Raw genomic sequence first — 22,575 nt, forward strand, 5'->3', positions numbered from 1 at the left:
CTAACTATATTTCCATCTGTTCGTATATATGCTATATGCATATTACTAAATGAAATAGGAAATTATTGAATTTCTGCGTACCTTTTGGGATGTGAACGCCTTGTGCTCTGTTTTACAATGTGATGTTTACCTAAATATGCTACTTTCCATCAGTCAAATAGTACCAAAAGCGCGTGATTTTCACTTGACGTCATTGGTATTGCCCCTCTGCTTCTATAATTGTTTTCAAAGCAGTGGGACAATTTGTTTCACTAATTGACATGTCTGAGAAGGCCCAGTTTCCCCTATACCCTACCGTTGATGATCGATGCCCATGAGCAGGGACGGATCCTGAGGGGTTGGGGGTCCACCACCCCCTGATCAGCTACATAAAAAAAATAACTTGTAAAACACTTTTATGAGAAAAGTGGCACGGTCGTGTGCTGTATCCTTTATCATCAGATGGTGGAATGGGATATGCATTCAAAGCGCGAGATAATGATATAGTCATATGTGATCTCACAATTAATGCTTTGCATCAATGAAATTAAATCACAATGTGATCATATTAATTCATAATAAAAATTGACGTCAAACGGGGTGTTGAATTTCTCTCTTTAAAAATCACAGTGTGTGTGTATGCCTACGTAATTTGGAGACGATGATGGCATCCTGCATTGTCAACTGTCAAATTTCCATAACAGGAATCTGACAAACCCCTGCTGCAAAAAATCCTGGATCCGCCCCGGATGAGAGGGCATACCTAATTAATACAACCCTGTTAATAAATGATTTAATGACAGGTCAATCAAATAAAACAGCGTGACGTCAGCTTGCTTTTTGTCTGAGGAATGGTCCATTAGTAACGTCATGCAATTTACCTGGAGTTAAAATATTTACAGATCTGTCAATCACCCAGTCAGATGATTTAACACCACCCCCCCCCCCTCCCGCCCCAAGGCGATTGGTCAAGTTAGGTTAAGTTTATTTTTTATACTCAGTCATCCAGTTCATAACTTGCGTCATTTGGAATTTGCTTAGATGTCTGGATGACAAATACGATTGCGTGATATCACGTAAAGATTAATGATTTGAACTAAAATACCTATCAATAGATGTATACTATTAGGTTATGACCTTTCATCTAGTTCTGGTCTTTCGTGACAATTCTTATTGGATTTAATGTCTATTATCTATCTGACGTTTTTATACACGCAATATACGATTTAAAACATCTATATAGCGAACTGTTTTGATTTATGTTAACAACCAAGTTAAACAGGCATTATGTCAGACAGCTAAATCTTCCTATTGTTGGCCTTTCTTTTGGTTTTAAATGTTATATAAATTATAAATTAGACATTTATTAACATGACAAGACTATAATAAACTCTCGATGAGATCAGATGGCTCCGATTTTAAGTAGACTAGAACGGTTTGGTCATTTAATGATTTAATTTAAAAATGGAAAAGCGAGGCTAATACTCGAATGACCAGTACGGTGGTTAGAATCAATGCACACATATTATCAAAACTACAACCATTGATACTTCGCTCAAAATAAAGTAATTTGAATGAAATTTTCAGTATATTCATTTTGCATTATCTATTTTTTAAACATAGCGAGAACGGCCAGCTCTTTATCTAAATCTTACATATGCCACTTTAATAGTGCGAGATAGTTTGGATGTTTTGTTTTGTATTGATTTGTTTTGTTTTGTTTTGTTTTGGTTTTGTTTTCAATGGAAGAGGCAATTCATATTTAACCAATATGAATAAAAATTGTCTTAACTTTGTGTTAAAATATTGAAAAGCTGCACCCTTTTTATTCGCTTTATTCAAAAAGACTTTACCATTACCTTGCCAGATGCGGACTGGGACTTAAATCAACCAGGGCATCCTTTACCTAATGGGTGTAGCACCATGGGTCTTTTGTCTGACGTGGAGAGCGTACATTATCAAACCGGTCGCCACATCCTACATACGACCCATGCATCTTTTCTTACTACATATTTCTGTAGCCTTGTGGTCGTCTAGAATTTGTTTCTAGCTGTCTTTACTTCTGCTTCACGTTGTGTATTTACTTCTTACAGTTTCTTAAGACGTTGTCTTACCAGGAATAACAATGCGACAGTTTGCTTCTACATTTTATATAGCATATAACTGAATACAGGTATACAAGCATAGCACAAATTACAATACTATATAGCTAAAACCACTTCTCCACCCTATCCAGCCTCTCGGCTGTCTAGGAACTCAGATGTACCCTCGATCTCTGGAATCTAATGCAAGTCTGACTTATAGGGTTCCCCGGTTTCTTTTAAAGGTAAATGAATATCATGCACAATAAAGCGTGATCATGGCCCTGAACTTGTGTAATTAACATAATGATTGGTTACTTTAAATCAAATGATGCAATTAGAATAATTCCACTCACGTGTAATTCTGGTGGTAAATAATTGACATATGTTTTCGATAAAGAGCTCTTTTTTATATGTCAACTGTCAATTACAGACTAAGTTGATTTAGTGCACACTATATACGTGAATATGTTTGAAATTACTAACTTGCCAAAGATATTAATTAATGAAATATAAAGGCATCTTATTTCTCTATTCCTTGTCTATAAATTTAAAAACAATGTCGCAACGACGATAGTGCTACAATTCTTCCCCCTTTAAGAATATATATAAAATATAGATATTCTAACTAATTATTCACGCATCAGGCAAATATAAATGATTACTATACTATAAAACCAAGCTATGAAAGAAAAACACAAATAATCAAAAATCAAAAGTTGCATGCAAAAGTTCTCCAAAAAGTTCATCACTGTAAAATCCTATGAAAATTCACTAAGCCTAAACACCGAAAACACAAGTTGTCTTTTTTAAATCTTCAAGTGTCCTAATTTCAAAACACTATAACACATCACATAATATTTATAAAGTTCAGGTTTCACATTAAATTCTGTCTCAGGAAATGTCAATTTGGTAAACTGGTAAACCATTTCTTCTTCTTGGATGTGTATTGGTCTGTTTCAGCTACCATAGTATCAAGTTGAAACTTTCTTTTTTTCTTCTAAGTATGATTGGTTTGTACCATTTTATCCGTCAATCAAACATGTCATTGCCATCAGACCAAGAACTAACTATTCCTATTTTTTTAAAAACTTTATTTTGATATTAATCTAACATTCGAAAAAGTATTTGTAAATCTTACTCTTAATTAAAATTAAATTTTATTTAATTATTAATAAACTTTGATGTGTCCCTTTAATTATAAAACTTCAAACTAACTTTGACCTCATGATCTGAACTCGATCAGTAATTTTATAATTGCGTTTTCTGTTTTAGAATTTCCGTTTGTGTTTTAGAATTCCGCCAAAACAATTTCATTAGTATTTTATATTTCTCAGTCAGTAATGTGATATTTTTGACCTAATCATTTACAATTTTGTATTTCGTTTTTTATAAACACTAACCACTATTACCTAAACATTTCCTAACAGACTGACACTGACACAAGCTGAGCTCACACCTATGACAATACCAGACTTTTATAATAATCTAACCTAATGTCAAATTACACATTCTCATCATCTCATGTCGACAGCTTAAAGCAATTAGCAGTATATATTAAACGTTAATATTACGTTTCTAAAGCAAAAATTTAAAATACATAAAATTATATACGGACAAAATTTACCGTATATCTCCACTTTTCTAAAAAGTGTCGCATTCTTAACTTTAACCTCCTATAAAACTCGTATTAATGACTTTGCGATAATCTCACAATTTAACGAGCCTATAATTTTAGTTTTTTTTCCCAGGAAAACTATAACCAACATCCCTAGATTAACCATATGGGATTTTTTAACATAACCTAACTTTTTAATCAAAAGTTAAATTACAACAACTCTAAGGCCTGGACTAAGGGCCTTAAAATTATATAGTATACGAAACAACAAAAAACACAAATTAACGAATCACAGTAGAAAGTACGGCCAACTAAGAAACTAGAGTTAATCACTAAAAACTTCATCCTTAGATCTGCCGTCTTCCCACTGCGATCCGGAGACAACATTAGTTCCTTACTTTATTCCCTATTCCGTTTCCTTATCATTATTATTCCTTAGTTATATCAAAACATTTTTTTTTAAAACCTACTCCCTAAACTTTCTCTTTAACTTTAATTTTACTACAGGTCATGTTAACCCGATAATATACACACCTAACCAGTGATATTATATTGTTTAATATACCTATCAATCAAAACTTATGAATGACTGTAATTTATTCTCTATACAGTTAAATTTTAAATACTTAGTTTCTAATTAGATTTTAACTTTAAATTAATATTATTTGGTCTTTAAACAAATTTAACACATTTAATTTTCCAAACAAAATGTATTTACCCAATTTTTCGAATATCTCCACCAGATTTTTTTTCTGTTGCTGGATTGTACAGGTTTTCTTCTGAACGTCTTCAAATATGTATTCCTCTTCTAAAGTGACTTCTTACCCCAAAGGTCGAAACTGCGTTACGGTATCAAATTAGAATATGTAAGACTATGCAGTGCTATGCAGTCACTGGTTAGATGTGGAAAATATTACGAGAGAACTCCCCAGATCCAACGTGTGATGCATACTCTCTTTTCTTCTAATCTTCTTCCAAATTTTCTGCTTACCCTAATATGTAGCACCATGGGTCTTTTGTCTGACGTGGAGAGCGTACATTGTCAAACCGGTCGCCACATCCTACATACGACCCATGCATCTTTTCTTACTACATATTTCTGTAGCCTTGTGATCGTCTAGAATTTGTTTCTAGCTGTCTTTACTTCTGCTTCACGTTGTGTATTTACTTCTTACAGTTTCTTAAGACGTTGTCTTACCAGGAATAACAATGCGACAGTTTGCTTCTACATTTTATATAGCATATAACTGAATACAGGTATACAAGCATAGCACAAATTACAATACTATATAGCTAAAACCACTTCTCCACCCTATCCAGCCTCTATTCCTTGTCTATAAATTTAAAAACAACAATGTCGCAACGACGATAGTGCTACATGGGTCGGCCCATTATTCATGTTTCTCGACAGTTTTTGTACCTAATCCAATCTGATTAAAATACAGATCTATATTTCGTTTCGTTTTTTATACTTTCGATGGCCTCTACTACACGAAGATCTGACCGACCGGTTGTACTGGGAGGTCACGTGAGTGGTCAAATGAGCTCCTTTTGATCCTATGACGTCAGACATTTAATTAACCAACCAGCGTTGATGTCTCTAGTATGATACCCACAGTTCCGTGCTTCGCACGCCAAGGACTCGCCACAACAGACTGTTTCGTTAGCTAATCCCTCACATCAAACAGAACGCGGGTTATATAACAACTCTTCCGGATCCTAGTGTAGTAAAGACATTAAAACGAAATTTTGAACTATAAAAAAACGAATCCAATCCATCGGCCCATATTACCGTTGGTCCCAGCCCATCGGATACTGCCCAGATGTACGTATGTCCAGCCCGCTCCTGATTTATTCTTTTTCATGGCGGGAAATTAAAGGTTGTTGCAATGGACATGTTAGTCACTGGTCAGTCTTTTCTTGTTATTGTCCGTCTTTAATGATCTCAAGACATTACGATATTGACCACCGATTGATTAGGCCGACAACGTGTGCCGTCATGGTAACGATCATTTATCATAGTATATTAGTAGGGGATCAAAGGTCACCATCTATTGGGAAATTGTAACTGACTCAGCTTGACGGATGATACATGTGGGGGAGATCTATTTACAATATAAGTTAATATATCAATTCATTTGTTTTGATCAATTCTTAAGTGTGGGTATAAATTAATTGATAGGTCTATACCCCAGAGGGGATGGCAGAGTTCGGACTGTAGTATTACTGTGAGTACTTATCGAAAATATTAGTTATCTCATGCTAATGGATATAAATTGATCATTTTTGTCGTATAAGTAAAACCACTGATCCCCCTTTGCAAACTACAATATTGTGAAATTTTGATCTATCTCTAAAAGGAATATCGGTCTCAAAATATTTACAAAGAATAACAATTACTTCACCTATAACGAAGATAGTATAACACTGTAAAAACAATGTAGTAGACTCACCTGTTTGTTCACATAATATATTAATTACAAAGTCTCAAAAAATGCATCAGTATTGTCAGTGTACTTGCAATTAAATGGGGTTTAACGCCCTACTTTCCTGCGCCGCCATGTAGTGTGCTATGTGCTAATAAAGGGAAGAACTTCACATTAAACCATGGATATATACCGCAGATGGACAGATTGCCGAATTATACTTTCAGCCAATATACATGTTCGTAAAAAGCGAATAATGCCCAACGACTTTAATATAAATTGTCATCTACACCAAATGATAAAAGATTTATAACTGGACTAACAAATAACATAGTCTGTAAAGTAATGAAATACAAAATTAACTGTAGGCACTAAATTCGTCGTAGCCACTCACAGGACCGATAAATTGATTTAAGACAATGGATCGATGGAGTTCATTTATAAAATTAGTATAGTATTTCAACATACATATATATACTCATAGATGGAAGAAAACGGATGAGTAATGGTAGTGTCTTAGATTCGTTACATGTGTACATGTTTGTCCACGTAGTAAGATTGACTCTATGCCTTGCAATTGGTTGGACGTGTGTGGCGAAGGTGGCGACCATATGAGGATATTTTCGATAAGGGATAGCAGATATTTAGATGACGGATTTATGGATAAATGTTAATGTTAATTACGAGAAATTAGTTATATGTCAAATATAAATATTTGTTTTAATTGTGAGTGGGTTTGATAATTTGAATGTGTTATACCCCGTGGTGCTACGGGGTCTAATCCCCGTTCGCGTCCGACTCCCTTCTTGTGGCTTGTTATAGTTATTGTGACTGGAATCAACCGTTCATGTCCACAACTTGACGACGCTCGTTGGAAACCTGCTACGGAACAGTTTCTACTCATTCGGACTGGACAAAAACCGAGGTCCAGTGTACAAGTTAGCGTGCACACAAAAGAACCCTTGATAGATGGGATTCATAGTAAAAGTAGGCAGTAGTTGCGCTGTCCGGGAAATATCTCCCCCATAACAAATTGCATAAGCCCGTTTTCAATATCCCGGTTTGGGTTGAAAATTTGGGCATTAAAACCCCATTTTATTTCATTTCGCTGGAAACCATTGGGTTTTTCCACGGAAACGTAACGACGTCTATAATTATCTTGTACAGATAATCAGCGACCCTGATTATAAATCAATTTAATATAAACCACATAACAGACCAATACCTGACTTACAATTCTGGAACTTTTTGTTTTTCAGAGAAAATGGTAAAAGTAAAGAATACTATGTTAAATAATAAGATTTATATTGAAAAGGTGAGTCTTGTTTTTCTCGAGATTAATTATTTTATCGAAAGGTACCATTGCTTCTAATGATAAAGAAAAGTAAAATCATAAGGATTTTCCAAAAAGGTTATCTGCAACCCAGGGCCAGAGCCAGCGGAGAAACCCTTCGTTTTGTTACGTGATCAAACTGAAAGTGGTCCTGTTAGATGGATTTATTCAATTTTGACGGGTTAAATCCTGTTGTCGAACCTTGGGTTTTTTCTGGAGCAGGAAGGAGGATATGATAAGGAACAACGCGTGGTCGTTCTTATAACCACTGTCCAGGCAAAGGTTCTCTTAAAGCACATTGCATGTATTTCCGTCTTCAACATTCCGGATTGAGCAGATAAATACCAAGTTACTTCTCTTTTTTTTTTTACATTTGATTTGTTCCGTAATCGGAATCAAATGTACTCGGCTCGACGGAACGCTCATCAAACGTGCATAACACTTTCATATTAATGTCTTGTTTGTAATTAAGACCGAAGCTAATTATGTATAACACCGGAAGTAACATAAAAACAGTTTAAACGATATATAAAAGTAAACTGTTTATCATCCACTTCAATGATTTGACGTCTTTCAAAATTTATGACGTATATATTTTGTTTTTGTGACTCAGATAACAATGAATATAGTGAAGGTATTTATAGATTTTATTTAGCTATATATTTAGACATCAGTGGTACATTATGAAAATGTTTTGATTGTTATCAGGCTCATTATTGACGCAATCGATATATTTTCTTCATTAATGATTCAAAAATTTTGAATGGAATGAATGGCACGCCATGATGAAAGTAGGAAATAACAGACAACAAGTATAGCGTTTGTTATATAATATCAGGCTGTAATTCGCAGTCTGTACTTTAATGTCCACACAAAACAAACTTTGCCATTTCGGTACTAATATATGGTACAATGTTAATCCAATAATTCTCTTACGCGTAGAGTTCTTTAGCAGTGGAAGAAAATCAGGAGACCCGGAGCAAACCCACAAGGTTGGACAGGCGACGGTAATCTTCGTCACGTACAATCTTGGGATCAAAAATACGCCACTTGATTTAATCACAGGCCTTGCGATCTAAAGTAAAGGCGTTAGACCATTCTCCCCCGCCCCCACCCTACGAAATGTAAAATCTAATGACATCGACAATATCTGCTTTTTTTGGGGGGGAGGGGGGGTGCAAATCAAAGAGATCTTGTCATTTTAGGCATGCAACATCTTCAAAATCAAAGTAATTTGGCTTAGACGTCTAAATTACTATCTAAAGTCTTTATTTTGGTTGTAGCCACGGTGGCCTAGTGAGTAAAAGAGCCCTTTGGAAATAAGATTAGGCCATAGCGCCGCTGTCCAGGCAAAATTTCTCTCATAGCACACTGCATGGTTTGCTAGTCTTCATTACCCCGGTTGGTGCAGAATAGTCGGGCGATAGACCCCCATTTCATTTCATTTCCTAAATCCTTATTTTTGTCAGGTAAATGGTTATTGACCGTCTGAGACTTTGGGTCTTTAACTAATGTTTTTTATTCCTGTTAGTTATTTCAAGAAAAAATGTTTAAAATTATTTACTGCTCTATTTTGTACTGTCAGTAATCTTATAAATGCGATTTCTGCTGACAGATCAAATACTTATAAACCTTAAAATATTGTACATTAACCTTCGTTTCTATAATGCCATAGCTTATTCAAGAAACTGCGCAGATCAGTTAAAATATCGAATAGCTAGCAGCTAATAAAATAGGTATTAATGTGATAAATCTTTTTTCTAAAACAAAGTTCAGACAATGTATAATTTATTAAATGTATGAAAACAAATTGTCAGCCGCATTATAGTTTAGAAAAATACGTAATTCGAAATAAATAAAATGAAATGAAGTGGGGTAAAATGTCCTACTGAGCTGGTTTACCGTCCACTCGACACAAACTAGGTCATTTCGGGACTAACAAATGGTTCAATTTTATTTCAATAATTCGCTTGCGCGTAGGGGTCTTCAGGAGTGGGAGGACCTGGAGAAAACCCACGAGGTTGGACAGGCGACCCTACTCCTTATCACGCGCACAGCCGGGGAATCTAAACCACACAGATCCTATGATACAATGCGCACGCGCTAACCATTCGGCCATCCCCCCCCCCTTCACCTGGGCTAATGAAGACGGAAAACAAAACAAACCAACCTAAATACAGAAATGAAATTGGGTTTAACGTCCTACTTTTTTGCACCGGCGCTGTGACCTACTGTCAATAATTCTTTTACGAACACGCTAATGTGTACACGTGACCTCGGGTTCTCGTCCCACCAAAACGACTGTCCTTGGTAAGCCCTCAGATATACACCACTGGCAAATGGAAACCCCACTGGAAAATCCATGGAGGCTTTCTCGATCAACAGCGAGATCAACACCGGACTCCCTGGTTAGTGAGTCAGCACCTTACGCACTGAGCCACCATGACTCCAATATAAACCAAACTAAACAAAGAAGGCCATGGTCAGCGGAATGATCGTGTAGGGAATACATTGGTTTAATTGTTGAATTCAATTAAATTGTATTGATGTCATGCAAGGGTCAAGGTATTCTTATTAATTTCACTTGTCATTAATTGAGGAGTTCTAACACCATTTGTTATACTTTTGAATATAAATGTTATCTTCCATTCCAAACTATCTCTTATTGGGCTTTTTGTAGAGTTTACCAATTTAAGACAATTGTGTTGTTGGGAAGCAACGTTGGCTCGGTAATTTAGAAGATGGCTAAACCGGATTCCCGTGTTCGATCCCGGTGTTGGTCGAGATGTTTCATCGTGATTTTCCTGCGTGGTCCACCTTGTCGGTGGATGTAGGACAGCGGTCCGGACAAGGGACAACGTATAGTCGTTCGGATGGGACGAAAAAAACCGAGATCCCATGTACACATTGACATGTACGTAAAATAACCCTTGGCAGTTGAGATTCGATATAAGAGTACGCCGTAGCGCCGCTGTCCGGGCACAATTTCCCTCATAGCACACTGTATGCCCGACTTCATTAACAGTAGGACATTAAACCCCTTTTCATTTCTTCGTTGTCCTTTTGTATTTTAAGTTGGAAAATTTCTATACTCATAAACGAGAAACAAGGATAAAAAGCCGTCTTAGCTATTAAATTATTGTATATTGCAATAACGCATGGTAGGTAAGCATGTATCAAAGAGCTATTAATGCTAATGTGATTTCTGGTAGCTAAATTAGTTTATGTTGGCTTACATATAACATTAAAGTTTTTATAGAATAGCCGGGTTCGTACAATCTGGGCTAATTGGCATGATAATAAAAATAGTTCAGCGGAATATGCCTTCGATTAATCTCATTTTTAAACCTTAAAGGTGGCGGAGTTGCCTACCCTGTGTGGTTTAAATCTTTAGGACTGTCCTCAATGCAAGTGTCAGAGGTCAGACCCCACGGCTGTGTGTTACTAGGAGTTGGGTCGACTGCTTAACATTTGGGTCTGACAACAAACGCTGCTAACAAACATGTAAACTCTCTCTCTGTCTCTCTCTGTCTCTCTCTCTCTCTCTTGGGTGACTATTTCATGCATATGCATAGTAATTATTTATGCAAACTGTAGAATAATTTTTATTTCAATGTTTTGTCTGCTCATATTTCATTTTATGTTGATTATTTCGTCTGCCCGGTGGATGAACGCTAAGGTGTATTCTCAGTGGTGATTAAACTTGCAAATTCTACATTATTTTATAGAGAGTGCATTGGTTGGTGGTTTAGTTGCGTATTCTGAATCATTTTGCTCTCGATTATCACATGTGTGTCGCGGTGAACTTTGGTTAGTCCTATCGTTGTAGATAGGCTGTCATCACAATACCGGGTATAAATTACCCATCATGTTATTTTATTTACGTACGACACTGTCGTCTGCTTGTGTACCGAGATCGATAATGGCGGATTTGACTGCTGCTGACATTTAGGCTACTGTTACATTCTATCATTATATGTTGGTTTGTACTTTTAAAATGTTTTTACATTGGGATGTTGGCATGTGACATTGAATTAAGGTGATGTGACTCCTCGTTTTTTAATTATTCAATATTGTCGTGCATTTTGTGCTGGAATGTACAGCGAATTATTGGCATCAAGTAGTGACTGGCTGAACTTTATTTTGTGTTTTGAGAATGTTATAAGCGCGTTGAAAATTCGTTTTGAGAATATGAGGTATGTTGTTTTTCATTTTGTTATGTAAAAACAGTGCTAGAAACAAGGTCGAATGGTTAGGACATCGGAACAGAAGCTAGAAAGTGTTCTGGTCTGTCAGATTTATATTCTTATTCTCCGAATCGGTAGCGTGGTCCCGTGTCTTTAACGGATCCAAACATCGAGGTTTTTAGACTATTGCACATTTAAGTAATTCTAGTGTAACTTAGTATGTTATGTTAAAAGTTAAACAAATTTATTGCTTAAATAAGCTTGAATTAATTTTCAATTTTTAAGACATCCTTCGGCTCACACTCCCTTTTCATAAAATCAATGGCCATACAGCCAAAGTCATCCCTCAAATAGACAATCCCTGACCCTAATAATAATAATTCTGCGATCTCTTTGGGTTACCCCCTCCCCCACCAATTTCCATTTTCCAACCATCTTTGTTGGTCACCCGAAATTTTTGTTGTGTCCACGTCTCAATCATTTACGTTGGTCAACATAATCTATTCCCATCCATAGCCATGAACAGGTCTCGGACATGTGACAGGATGTGATTACTCTGTCTAGAGTATTTGATACCACTTCTCACATGCAGGTTTGTTTTGATATTATGACAGCATATAGACCGATACTTCTGATCAAAAGCTTTACCAAATATCATGAATACAGATATCAACGATTTGAAAGCCAATACATATTGAAGTATAAGTGACTTTCGGTGTATAGGATTAATCGTATTATTTGTTATCAACAACAGTAGTCCTTGCCAGTATTATTGTTCAGACTGCTAGCCTATAATCCCTAAAACGTCATAATAGTCATAGAAATATTGACCTCTATTGAAGCAGTTGACTTTTCGCTCAGTCATAATATTTTGTTTTAACCTCGGTATGTCTGGAATGTTCGGTCAATAAAGCCTGTCATTCATTCGGTCGATCGACGTTTTTTTGTTGTTTTTTTTTTGTCGGGTTAACAGTACAAAAACGTTTGATAATGGATGGTGCCATTTAAAGACAGTTCTATTGCACCTGCGTGGTTGGGTGACAGAATGGTTAACACGTGCGCGTTTGATCAGAAGGTCTGTCACTGAGTCAAGTAGAGTGGTTTCGATTCTCCGTTTGTACGCGACAAAGAGAAGGTCGCCTGTCCAACCTTGTGGGTTTTCTCTCACTGCTAAAGATCCTACGCGCTAGCGTATTATTGAAATAAAATTGAACCCTAGGTTTGTCTCGAATTGACCTAGTTTGTGTCGAGTGGACGTTAAATTAAATTTCTCTCCCTTTCTCTATTGTACCTTTCAGTTACATTTATATATCTTAGTTGTTCGTATGGAACTAAAAATCAAGTCCACCTCATATACACATATACGGATCACTGGAATTCAAAGAAGAGTAGAGAAGAAACGTCACTTCCTCTTCCAGACCTGCCCATAGTAAATTCAGTTAGTCTCAATATAACCGAAGTATTGCATTAACTCGTCTTTAAACCCCGCTCCTACCCTGTCCATTAACTTGTCTTTTCGTTGAATTAATCTGTAATCTTTTGATCATTAGAATCATATTACATCCAGTTGTAAACTTGGATATCACAAAGGTTGCATCATTAAACCATTAAACTCTATTCCTTTTAACTTTCCCTCTTTTTTAATCAATGACGCATGCAGAATCGCTCAAAGAGGTCGTCGTCGGCACCAAATGGCTTTCTTAGTTTTAAAGGCATGTTTGGCGGAGATTTTAAAGTCAGATTGTTGTTAAAAGGGAATTAATGATTTTGTTGGCATTGGAATATTTCACTGTTTGTTTCAGACTCGAAAGTGCAGTGACGTTTATAGAATTTATATAACATCTTCTTGTTTCACAATAACGACTGTACTATATACCGAAAAATTACAAATATATCCAAGCAACCGATTTAATTGGTAGGCCTGTACACTTTACACTAATTACGCCAGAATGGTTTGATGATAAACATTTATCGAATAATCGCGTCTGTAATTTCAGTATACGTTTCATAGACAAACTGTAAATAGTGTGACCTCGAGATTGTCCGTCTTCATTAGCGCACTAAATGGGTGAGCTTTCTTAACATCAAACAATTTTTTTTTTACAATCCGAACATACAGTAGTATAATTAATATTCGACAAAGACCACTTAATGTGCTGTTTTTAATTTATACTTGCGGAAAGACAAGAAAAATGTGTCCAAGCGGTATGCCTATTCAACAACTTTTTGTACGACTTCATGTTGTCAATTGATTTTGTTTTATATCCAAGATCAATAATAGATTTGCATCATGCTCAGACACGTTCCTCCTGTCTTTTGTCCATCATCCCATCAAACATCAAAAGTTGATAACCATTATAAAACTAAGGTCACTCAATCTGAATTTTCTACCTTTCATTAAGAATGTGCAGATATCAAAAGCATAAGCTGCATTAAAGAGAATTAATTAACAGCGCAATTTACATCAGGATGGCTGCCCTTATCAGAAGAAAACGACAACGAACCAATTAACTTAGCGAAAAATTGATTTCTGCGGATGAGGATTATTCGCTGCAGGGATGTTTACTTCAGACTTCCGTTAGACTAGTCGGATTACTTCCGGGGTCATTAATGAAATGGAATCACAGTTCATTGAGACTGCGACATGATCTTGCAGACATGTAATGACTGTTTGGTCCGATTGCTATCGATTAGTTTCCATAAATAAAGTTATAATTTGATAGAACTGGATGTTTAGAACCGTCTTGTCGATACATCTTGGTTTATTTTAATCGTTATAATCGCCCGTATGACAGATAACATGGCAACCATTAAATATAAACAAGGATGTCCGCCATTTTGATTGTTCTTCTTTTTACAATAATTATAGTGAAAAGTATTTTCTTTTTTTTTACCAATATAGCAACACAAATGTAACAAAAATGTATTTGATATGAAAACTTCAGTCTCGGGTAAATGCTGGGTGAACAACACAGTCTGTGTTTTAGAAAGAGTAATTAAGCATGTCATGCCTCGTTTACTACACCAGCCATTATAAATCAAGTTTCTTGACAGATGGTAACCTTACTACACCTATCTTTCACCAGTCACCGTTTTTAAATCCATATATATAACAGTTGTTAGCTACGTCCTAACTATTGAGAAGTGTTATCTGGTGTTCTAATAAGATAGTAGATTATGTAAACAATTGCCATAATTACAACCTCGTGGCTCTTCCTTTCTGTTCGTCCAAAGGGGGAAATCTGTTATACGAGGACGTACATCGTGAATAAAAACTGCTTTTGTTTCTGTTTCAAAGGTGTTGGTCTAAACGTTTTTTTATACAATTAAACAAGCGTCACCTTATTGATCTATATCAATCAATTGTAATCTGTTCTGTTTTTACCTTTCAATGCACTGATTTTAAAAAACCTGTTTTATTTAATTCTCATTTCACGTGCCACTACACGTATGGAATATTACATAACATGTTTCCATGACATCAATGACATGTTTACATGCCAACCACGTGTTGACATAGTCACGTGATAAAGCATGTATGACAGAATTCCTAACATGGCGCTTGATGAAAAAAGGTCGTTTGTATGTCCAACTGTTTCTAAGACAAACTAACAGTTGTCATTTGTTAAACTACAATGTTTTGTTTGTGGGAGATTAGGGTAGTGAAATACTTGTTGGGGAAACAATTTGTTGTGTTGGTAATGTTGTTGTTCTTGTTGATTTACGATTGTTAGCCCAGACCTTGGCACTGAAAAAATATTTTAACCTACATCAAATATCAAATCCTTTCTTCATTCGTCACCCATTTAAAGAGCGGCATACTCTTCACCTTCGGATGATAATATTAAAAGATAAATTATGCGAAATCAGAGAAAGAGTTGACCTTTCTTTCTATAATACTTCAAAAATAGACAACAATGAAAAAATATATATACTCACAGTTCATATTCTCGATTGTCAATTACCATTGCCGTTTTAGTAGGGGCAGCATCGGTTTTGAGTCGTTTTATTGGCGGTTTCCGGTAATATTAGCTTTTAACGCAGATATGGCGGGCATTCAATGAATGTCTGTGTTTTTTAAACCCAGGTGGAACCCAGTGCCGGATTAACCATTAGGCAAAATCAAGGCCACAAAAAATAGAATAAAAAAAAATGTTAAATTTAACTTTCTTCCTCTTACCGGTGAACCCAAAATATCTGTATTTTCAGGTCAACTTCCAAAATGTACCTTAGGGACAGTTGAGCCTTAATCCGGCACTGTCCGTGTACACATTTGCGTAAATGGAAAAGACCTCATGAAAGTTGCAAGGAGGCGTTAATCATACCATTTCGTGACTTGTGGACTTTTCTATAGTAAGAGACTCGAGTTGGTTTCTTTAAGAATTGGTATAAGATTAAATCAATTTGACCCAAATCACTACATTTCCATACTATCATTGATAGAGACGGCGTGGTACTTGAACGTAATGAACACACCAAGCAAGTGAACTGAAATGAGATTTCGACCTACAATAAAGAATAATTGGGAGTTATTTTAACTAAGACTGAGTTCATCTTTTTTTCAATTACCGCTGTCGTGAACTCGTCTACGCTAGATTGTTTTGTAATTTTTGGCTCATGGCTTTCTTTTTGATATTTTAAGTCCGACTCTTTATATATTAAGTGATCCTTTCATAATCAACCCGAGTTTGTACTACAACGAGTACACTTATGTCAATCAAATTTCTTTTAAATGAGAACACTAAACGCACAAGGAAAATGACGCCATATACAACCTTTGGGATTATTCCATTTGGGTTCACACTTACTAGAGTTAGGGTTGGAGTTGCCAGAAAATTGGTAAGCCTACGTAAGTTACAATACGGTTCGCAATGTCTATTAATAATAATGAGTGAAAATTATCATAAATGTTCAAGGCGTGTTTAGGTACACTGATGATCAATAAGGAGTAAAATTGGGGATCTTCGTTTTATAAACCCCGGTAAGGCCTGTGGGGCTAGCAAGGAAACCGTTTGTACAGTTTGGGTGTGCACGTAACATAGCACCTGACGGAACTCCAATTTAATATTGGCTGTTTACTTCATGTCATCTTAGTTTAAAGGCATCTCGTTCGAGGGCCTCATTCACTTTTACGCAGATTGTGATTGGTCGACTCCAGATAAATCTACCAAATATAATCCGTGATTATCGAAACATTTCATTGGTTGTCTAATTGAGATCAGATCTACTATTACATTGTCGGGCCTAGAATACGCATCTAATAATGTTAATGGTAATATCAACATAGTATAGAAGACAAATTTGTGTCTATTTTTCCGAATTTTCTTCGTGTCATGTATATAGTGTACAAAGTTAGCTGCAAACATCCGTATATAACTCAACCCGTCAGTGGCGTATATAGTTTTGTGGGGAACCATAATACATGTACATGTAAAATGTGTATGTGTATGACATTTTCCCTGTCACATCTGTTTTCCCGAAGAATCGTTCTCTCCTGACTAGATATTCAGCTCCCGATATTGGTATATAAATCAACAAATTGTATAATAGATATATATATATATATATATATATATATATATATATATATATAATATGTAGGCGATCATATACATATATCACGATTATTATATTAAGTAAATTACCCTCTTTAACCAAACGTTGACATTTTACTTATAACACAACACCGCTCCGCCTACAATATACCCTCAATTACATATACAAATAACCATTAAACCATCCTCGGCCATTTTGAATTTTGAGATTAAGGAGTTGCATCTGAAGAAGAGGTACTTAACTTTTCTTATTAGTTTGTAGATTTTTTGTGTTCATTTTATTTGACGTTCGTGAAATTGATTTTATGTTAGGAGATTGCTTGTGCAAATTATAGAGGTACTTGACTGGTTACGGAGGTATCTTACTCGACAGTTTCATTAGTATTTGAGAACTTTTAAATTGTATTTTGTGTTTTTTCAATTTGAATCTGATTTGTTACGTTCTTGAAGAGGTTTGTATCTCCGGGCTCTTAAGAACGTTAAAGAGACAATATTTGGCCTCCCAGCTATGTTGTCAGGGTGTCATGCATGGGGGCATATCCCGTAGCAGGTTCAGTGTCTTTTCTATTCTCTATACTTTTGTGAAGAGTTCAGAAGTTAATTATTTTCTTGTGCGGTTCTGTGTTGGTAATGAACAATTAGTGCTGACGTCTAACAGAAGCGCACTTTCCATGTGGAGTGTCGGATACGCTATCGGAAAGGTGTTAATAAAATTAAATGAAACGGGGTTTAACGTCCTACTTTTTTGATCCATCGGAGCTAATACGCCATGCAATGTGCTAAGATTGGAAGGGGTGGGGGTAGGCACGCTGCACCCTACTCTTTATTTCGAATTCCAACGGTTAAGGGATGTTTAACGTACACCGACGCAGGAATATCCCGATGAACTTTCTCGGCCAACGCAGGGATCGAACACGGTACCTCGAGGTTAGCGAGCAAACGTCTTATCCACTGAGCCACCTGGCTCCCTCTGTTGGAAAGGTGTAAATGAAATGAAACGGTGTTTAACGCCCTAATTGTTTTTATTCACCCGGGTTAATATGTCCTGCAATATGCTAGCGAGGTTTGTGGTGGCTAACAACGGCCTAGTGTTATTCCGAATTCCAACTATCAGGGTTCGTTTACGTGCACACCAGTGTGCACACGCGACCTCGATTTTTGTCCCATCCGAGCGATTATACCTTGTCCCTTGCCGGGCCCTCCGTCCTGCACTACTGACAAAGGGAACCCATACCGGAAACAAGACATAATGATGCTTTATTATAATAACCATGTAATGATCTCGATTGTTACCCCAGTATCCCACCTGTGTAAGCTTGTTCAATCCCTTCTTTACGTTTAGTTTACTACACGTCTTGTATACATTTCATACCTCAACAGGTGTATTATCCCATTAAGTTATCTCGACCCAGTGCTACCGGCTTGTTTATTTCTCTCCAAGAAGATCATAATATATAGTTACGCTTAACCAATAGACTACTCACTACTCATGATCGTTGATTGATGTTCATTCATCTGTTTGCCATAATACCATTCTCTTAAAGTTAGGTCGGTCTAACCAGGAAATTGAATTCAAAATCATAGGTGTTCAATATTAAAATTATGTCAATTGTACGAATAGTTATAGTACTGAAACGGGAACACAGAACAAGTTTCAGACAAAATAACCGAACTCTTCGCATAATTTAATATTTACTTTTTCAACAAAATAAAAAAAATACCTATGATACCTCTTTACAATGGACAAGGGTTACACTATAGTTGTGTATTTAAGAAATAAAAGTCTCAATTAGAATGTTCCAAATTGAATCCTGTCGCGAGTGGATTGATATAAAATGGAATGAAATGGGGATTAACGTCTTACTGTTCTACTCTGACTGGGCTAATGAAGACGGGCATACACCAGTGTACAATGAGGGGCATTTTGCCAGGACAGCGGTGCTATGGCCTACTCTTATATCGAATTCCAACTGCCAATGGATCTTTTACGTGCATGCCAATGTGTACACAGGACCTCGGGTTTTCGTCCCATCCAAACGACCAGACAGCTGTCGTTGTCAGGCCCTCCGTCCTGCACCACTGACCACTACATATCTATGCTGAGTGAGTTAACGAGCGAGAAGTATTCCTCTTCTCACATTGTATAAATATCATCTACTATGTTAGTCTCAAAATGACCGACTTATTGTGTTGACGAGAAGTTAAATCTACAGAGTCACAGCTACAAATTACAGAAAATTAATTGGTATTGAAAAGGAAATTATGGTTCACCTTTTACATGATTAACACTTTTTCCTTTTAATTTTTACCAGAAGAGTCAATTGCAAACTTGGCTAACACGTTATCAAATTAACATAAACAATTAAAAACATAACAAAATAAAAAAAATCTTGGCAATATTCCTGGAGGATTCTTAGGAATGGTTTTGTATGACACTTAAGTCAATGAATAGCAAGAGTAAATCTCAAAGGTAGTCGAACTAGTTATTAATATACAAATATACAAAGTACCAAAATTCGTAGAATAAAACAGGCTGAACCATAATTAAGCTTCTTTCATTTAGGTGAAATAGGAGACTGGCTTGATCTCTTGTGTTATTTCGATAAAATCGATTGGTACTTATAGGATAAAAATAGTGTTTCAAAAGCGGATTAATTTTAGTTTCAATTTTGGCTTATTCTATCTGTCCACGGCCGAACACACAATCGGTTGGGGCTCACCACTGGTTTTATATGTTTACCACCAAAACAAATCAGCACATCAAATCCAATTTTTGTTTTTGACCCAAAATCAAAGAGCTCCAAGTCATGTTATAGAGACGTATTTAGTTTTATGAAATATGGTAGTTAATCTCTTGCTCTTGCTAATGGGGCTTTTTCTGGATCTTCAAAAGATGATTTGCTAAATAAAGGAATGCCACGGGGTGTCGAATTTGATCCTTTTCTTTCTTTTAGGGTGTGCAGAATGAAATTGTGGTTTCATTGTTCTGTTTCCGCACAAATCGTCGTGGCAGTGCAAAGACTTGATTAGGCGGTTTACATCCGTTCCACATACGACTACATCGCATATCGCAATGGAAAGAAATTTGACATAATTTTCGTTTATTAATAAGAAGGTCGATTTGAAATCAACCTGCCAATCAGCACCTTGATTATATAGACGTGTGATTGGCGTTTTAATCAGGGTCAAATGCACTATTATAATGTTGTCATTGGCCCAAACCATGCTTTCAATAAATATTTTTTTAGATGTTAATCAATGGACCAACAAAATAATTAACGGAACCAAATGAGATCTATATTGACAATTATAGCGCCCGTCGATCGTGGACGACAAGATGGTTAATATCGTACGTGGATCTTTACTGTTGTCATCGACAGTTTGAGGGACACTGTGTGGTCTATTTACGATTCAGTTTCATTCAAAATCTTGAAGATTTTCTATGTCGCCTCCCTTGCTTAACTTAAATCTTGCCAATACTTGTGTTTGGCGTGGTTTTAACTATGGGCTTCACGCCATATTTGTTTCCTTACAATTCATGCAGACCGTTTTATCTGATTTGGCCCATTGTTACCAGTCTCTATTTTTTTTTATTAAAAAAAATGTATAATTCCTTCTAGTAATTTTCTGTTGTTTAGTCTAGCTTTTCTGTGTTTAAAAATGTGTTGATGGTGGCAGAACATTCACAGAGTATGAAAGTAAAAAATTGACAGAAATTACAATCTTCTTAAATTTGGCCATATCAATTTTAAAATTGTAGACATCGAACGAAGGCTCTTATTTCTTCGAGGGGTGTTGTTGGACTGCTTAACGCGTGCGTGCGTTGGATCATAAGGTATGTTTGTCATTGAGTCAAGTGCAGTGGTTTCGATTCCTCACTTGTACGTGACAAGGAGTAGGGTCGCCTGTCCAACCTCGTGGGTCTTCCCGGGTCCTCCGATTTCCTCCAACTGATAAAGACCACTACGCGTAAGCGAATTATTGATATAAAATTGAACATTGTTGTTAGTCCCGACGTTACCCCCCTCCCCTCCCTCCCTCTTCTCTCTCTCTCTCTCTCTCTCTCTCTCTCATTCCTTCGCGATAACTATCAGGTTTGTTAGGATTTGGAAATCGATAGTAGCCGAGTTGGCCAAATAACTACAATTGAATTTACAAAGGTTGTAAAACAATAATATATCCAATGCTTATTCTCATCTACAACAAATCCCTTAAAGTTCCTTTGTTCAAATGTCGGGTCGCAATTCGGCGTTTTCACCACTGAGAAATAAATAAGCTATCTATAAGTTGCATGTTGTGTGATCTGCGTTAACTGTGTATTAATCACATCGATGTATGCTAAGACACCGCTTCCTCTCTCTTGAAAAATAATGGAGTAATTATTCCCAGTATTATGTAATTTCATACCCAGTCTTCGAGAAAAAATCTATAGATAATAAGAAGATAAAGGTGCCCAACATGTAATTTGCCCTGTGGTTAACAGATCACGTCTGCGCAAGGTCAGTTCAGGTCTCGTTTCGCTGTGCTCATCACCTGAGGACGAGATCTCAATCATAGCAGACGACAGTAGATTAGTTGCCGATTCGGGATGTGTGAGGTTGGCGTTCGTGGATAATTTAAGATTTTTTTATAGTCATCCGAGTGTCTCACATTTTGGATTTAAATTTATTCAATGGAGATTTCGTTGTTTGGCAGAAATAGAGAATCAGTGTAATTCATAATCGGATATATTAAATAATTTCTTCGATAACGTCGGCTGCGGTTTTTAAGTACCGGTATCTATCCTAAAAATTAAGGATTTTACTTCGTGGATCACGCAAGATATCATTACTTGGATTATATTAAAACTTTTCTTTTCGAAATTGGATACCCGAAGGATCAACCATCATGAATATGTTTCTCAACGATTTGAAGGGTACATTATCGCCGACAGAGTTATTTTTGTTCTATAATTGAATCAGAATTTTAGAGACTGGCCCAACATATATTGCTATTTCCATATGTTACTGAATTGAAAAAAATATTTTTTTTTAAACTCATTATAGACAAATGAGAGAGGGACTACCGATGTCTTTTCTTATTCTTAATGCTTGAGGTCTGATCTTGCCTCGCGAGACGTGCTTTGAAATAAATATGGAGTCTACTGGAGTATATGACTGAAAACCTAATTAGTGTCTATCCCTAAAGGAATTTGAAAGAGAAAATACCATCAAAAACTAAAACAGTGTGAAAGTTCAGCTTGACTGTTGGCTATTGGAGTTTTTCGTTCAGGTATTATGATGTTGATTTTTTTTTATGTCCTATGGGCTATATAATTTCTTAATTTACTTGTGTTTAAACTGTTTAAAGGTAGTTTTACGGTACAATAAAGACAGGTTTGAAAGAATACATCACCC

At 36.2% G+C, this 22,575-nt stretch overlaps 1 protein-coding gene across 4 annotated transcripts in view; it reads left to right on the plus strand.

Moving 5' to 3' along the window:
* The window catches only part of LOC126823541 (uncharacterized), a 66,274-nt gene that overhangs the window by 22,490 nt on the left and 21,209 nt on the right, over positions 1–22,575 (plus strand). The window contains exon 2 of one of the 4 annotated variants that reach the window (XM_050552436.2): positions 7,364–7,419. The gene's annotated coding sequence lies outside the window, so the exon portion shown is untranslated. Of the gene's footprint in view, positions 1–7,363; positions 7,420–11,236; positions 11,420–11,473; positions 11,634–22,020; positions 22,451–22,575 lie in introns of those variants that run through there. The other 3 variants (XM_050552463.2, XM_050552445.2, XM_050552454.2) reach the window with 3 other exon arrangements.

Source organism: Patella vulgata, chromosome 1 (assembly GCF_932274485.2).
Source record: "Patella vulgata chromosome 1, xgPatVulg1.2, whole genome shotgun sequence".
Lineage (NCBI taxonomy): Eukaryota > Metazoa > Mollusca > Gastropoda > Patellidae > Patella > Patella vulgata.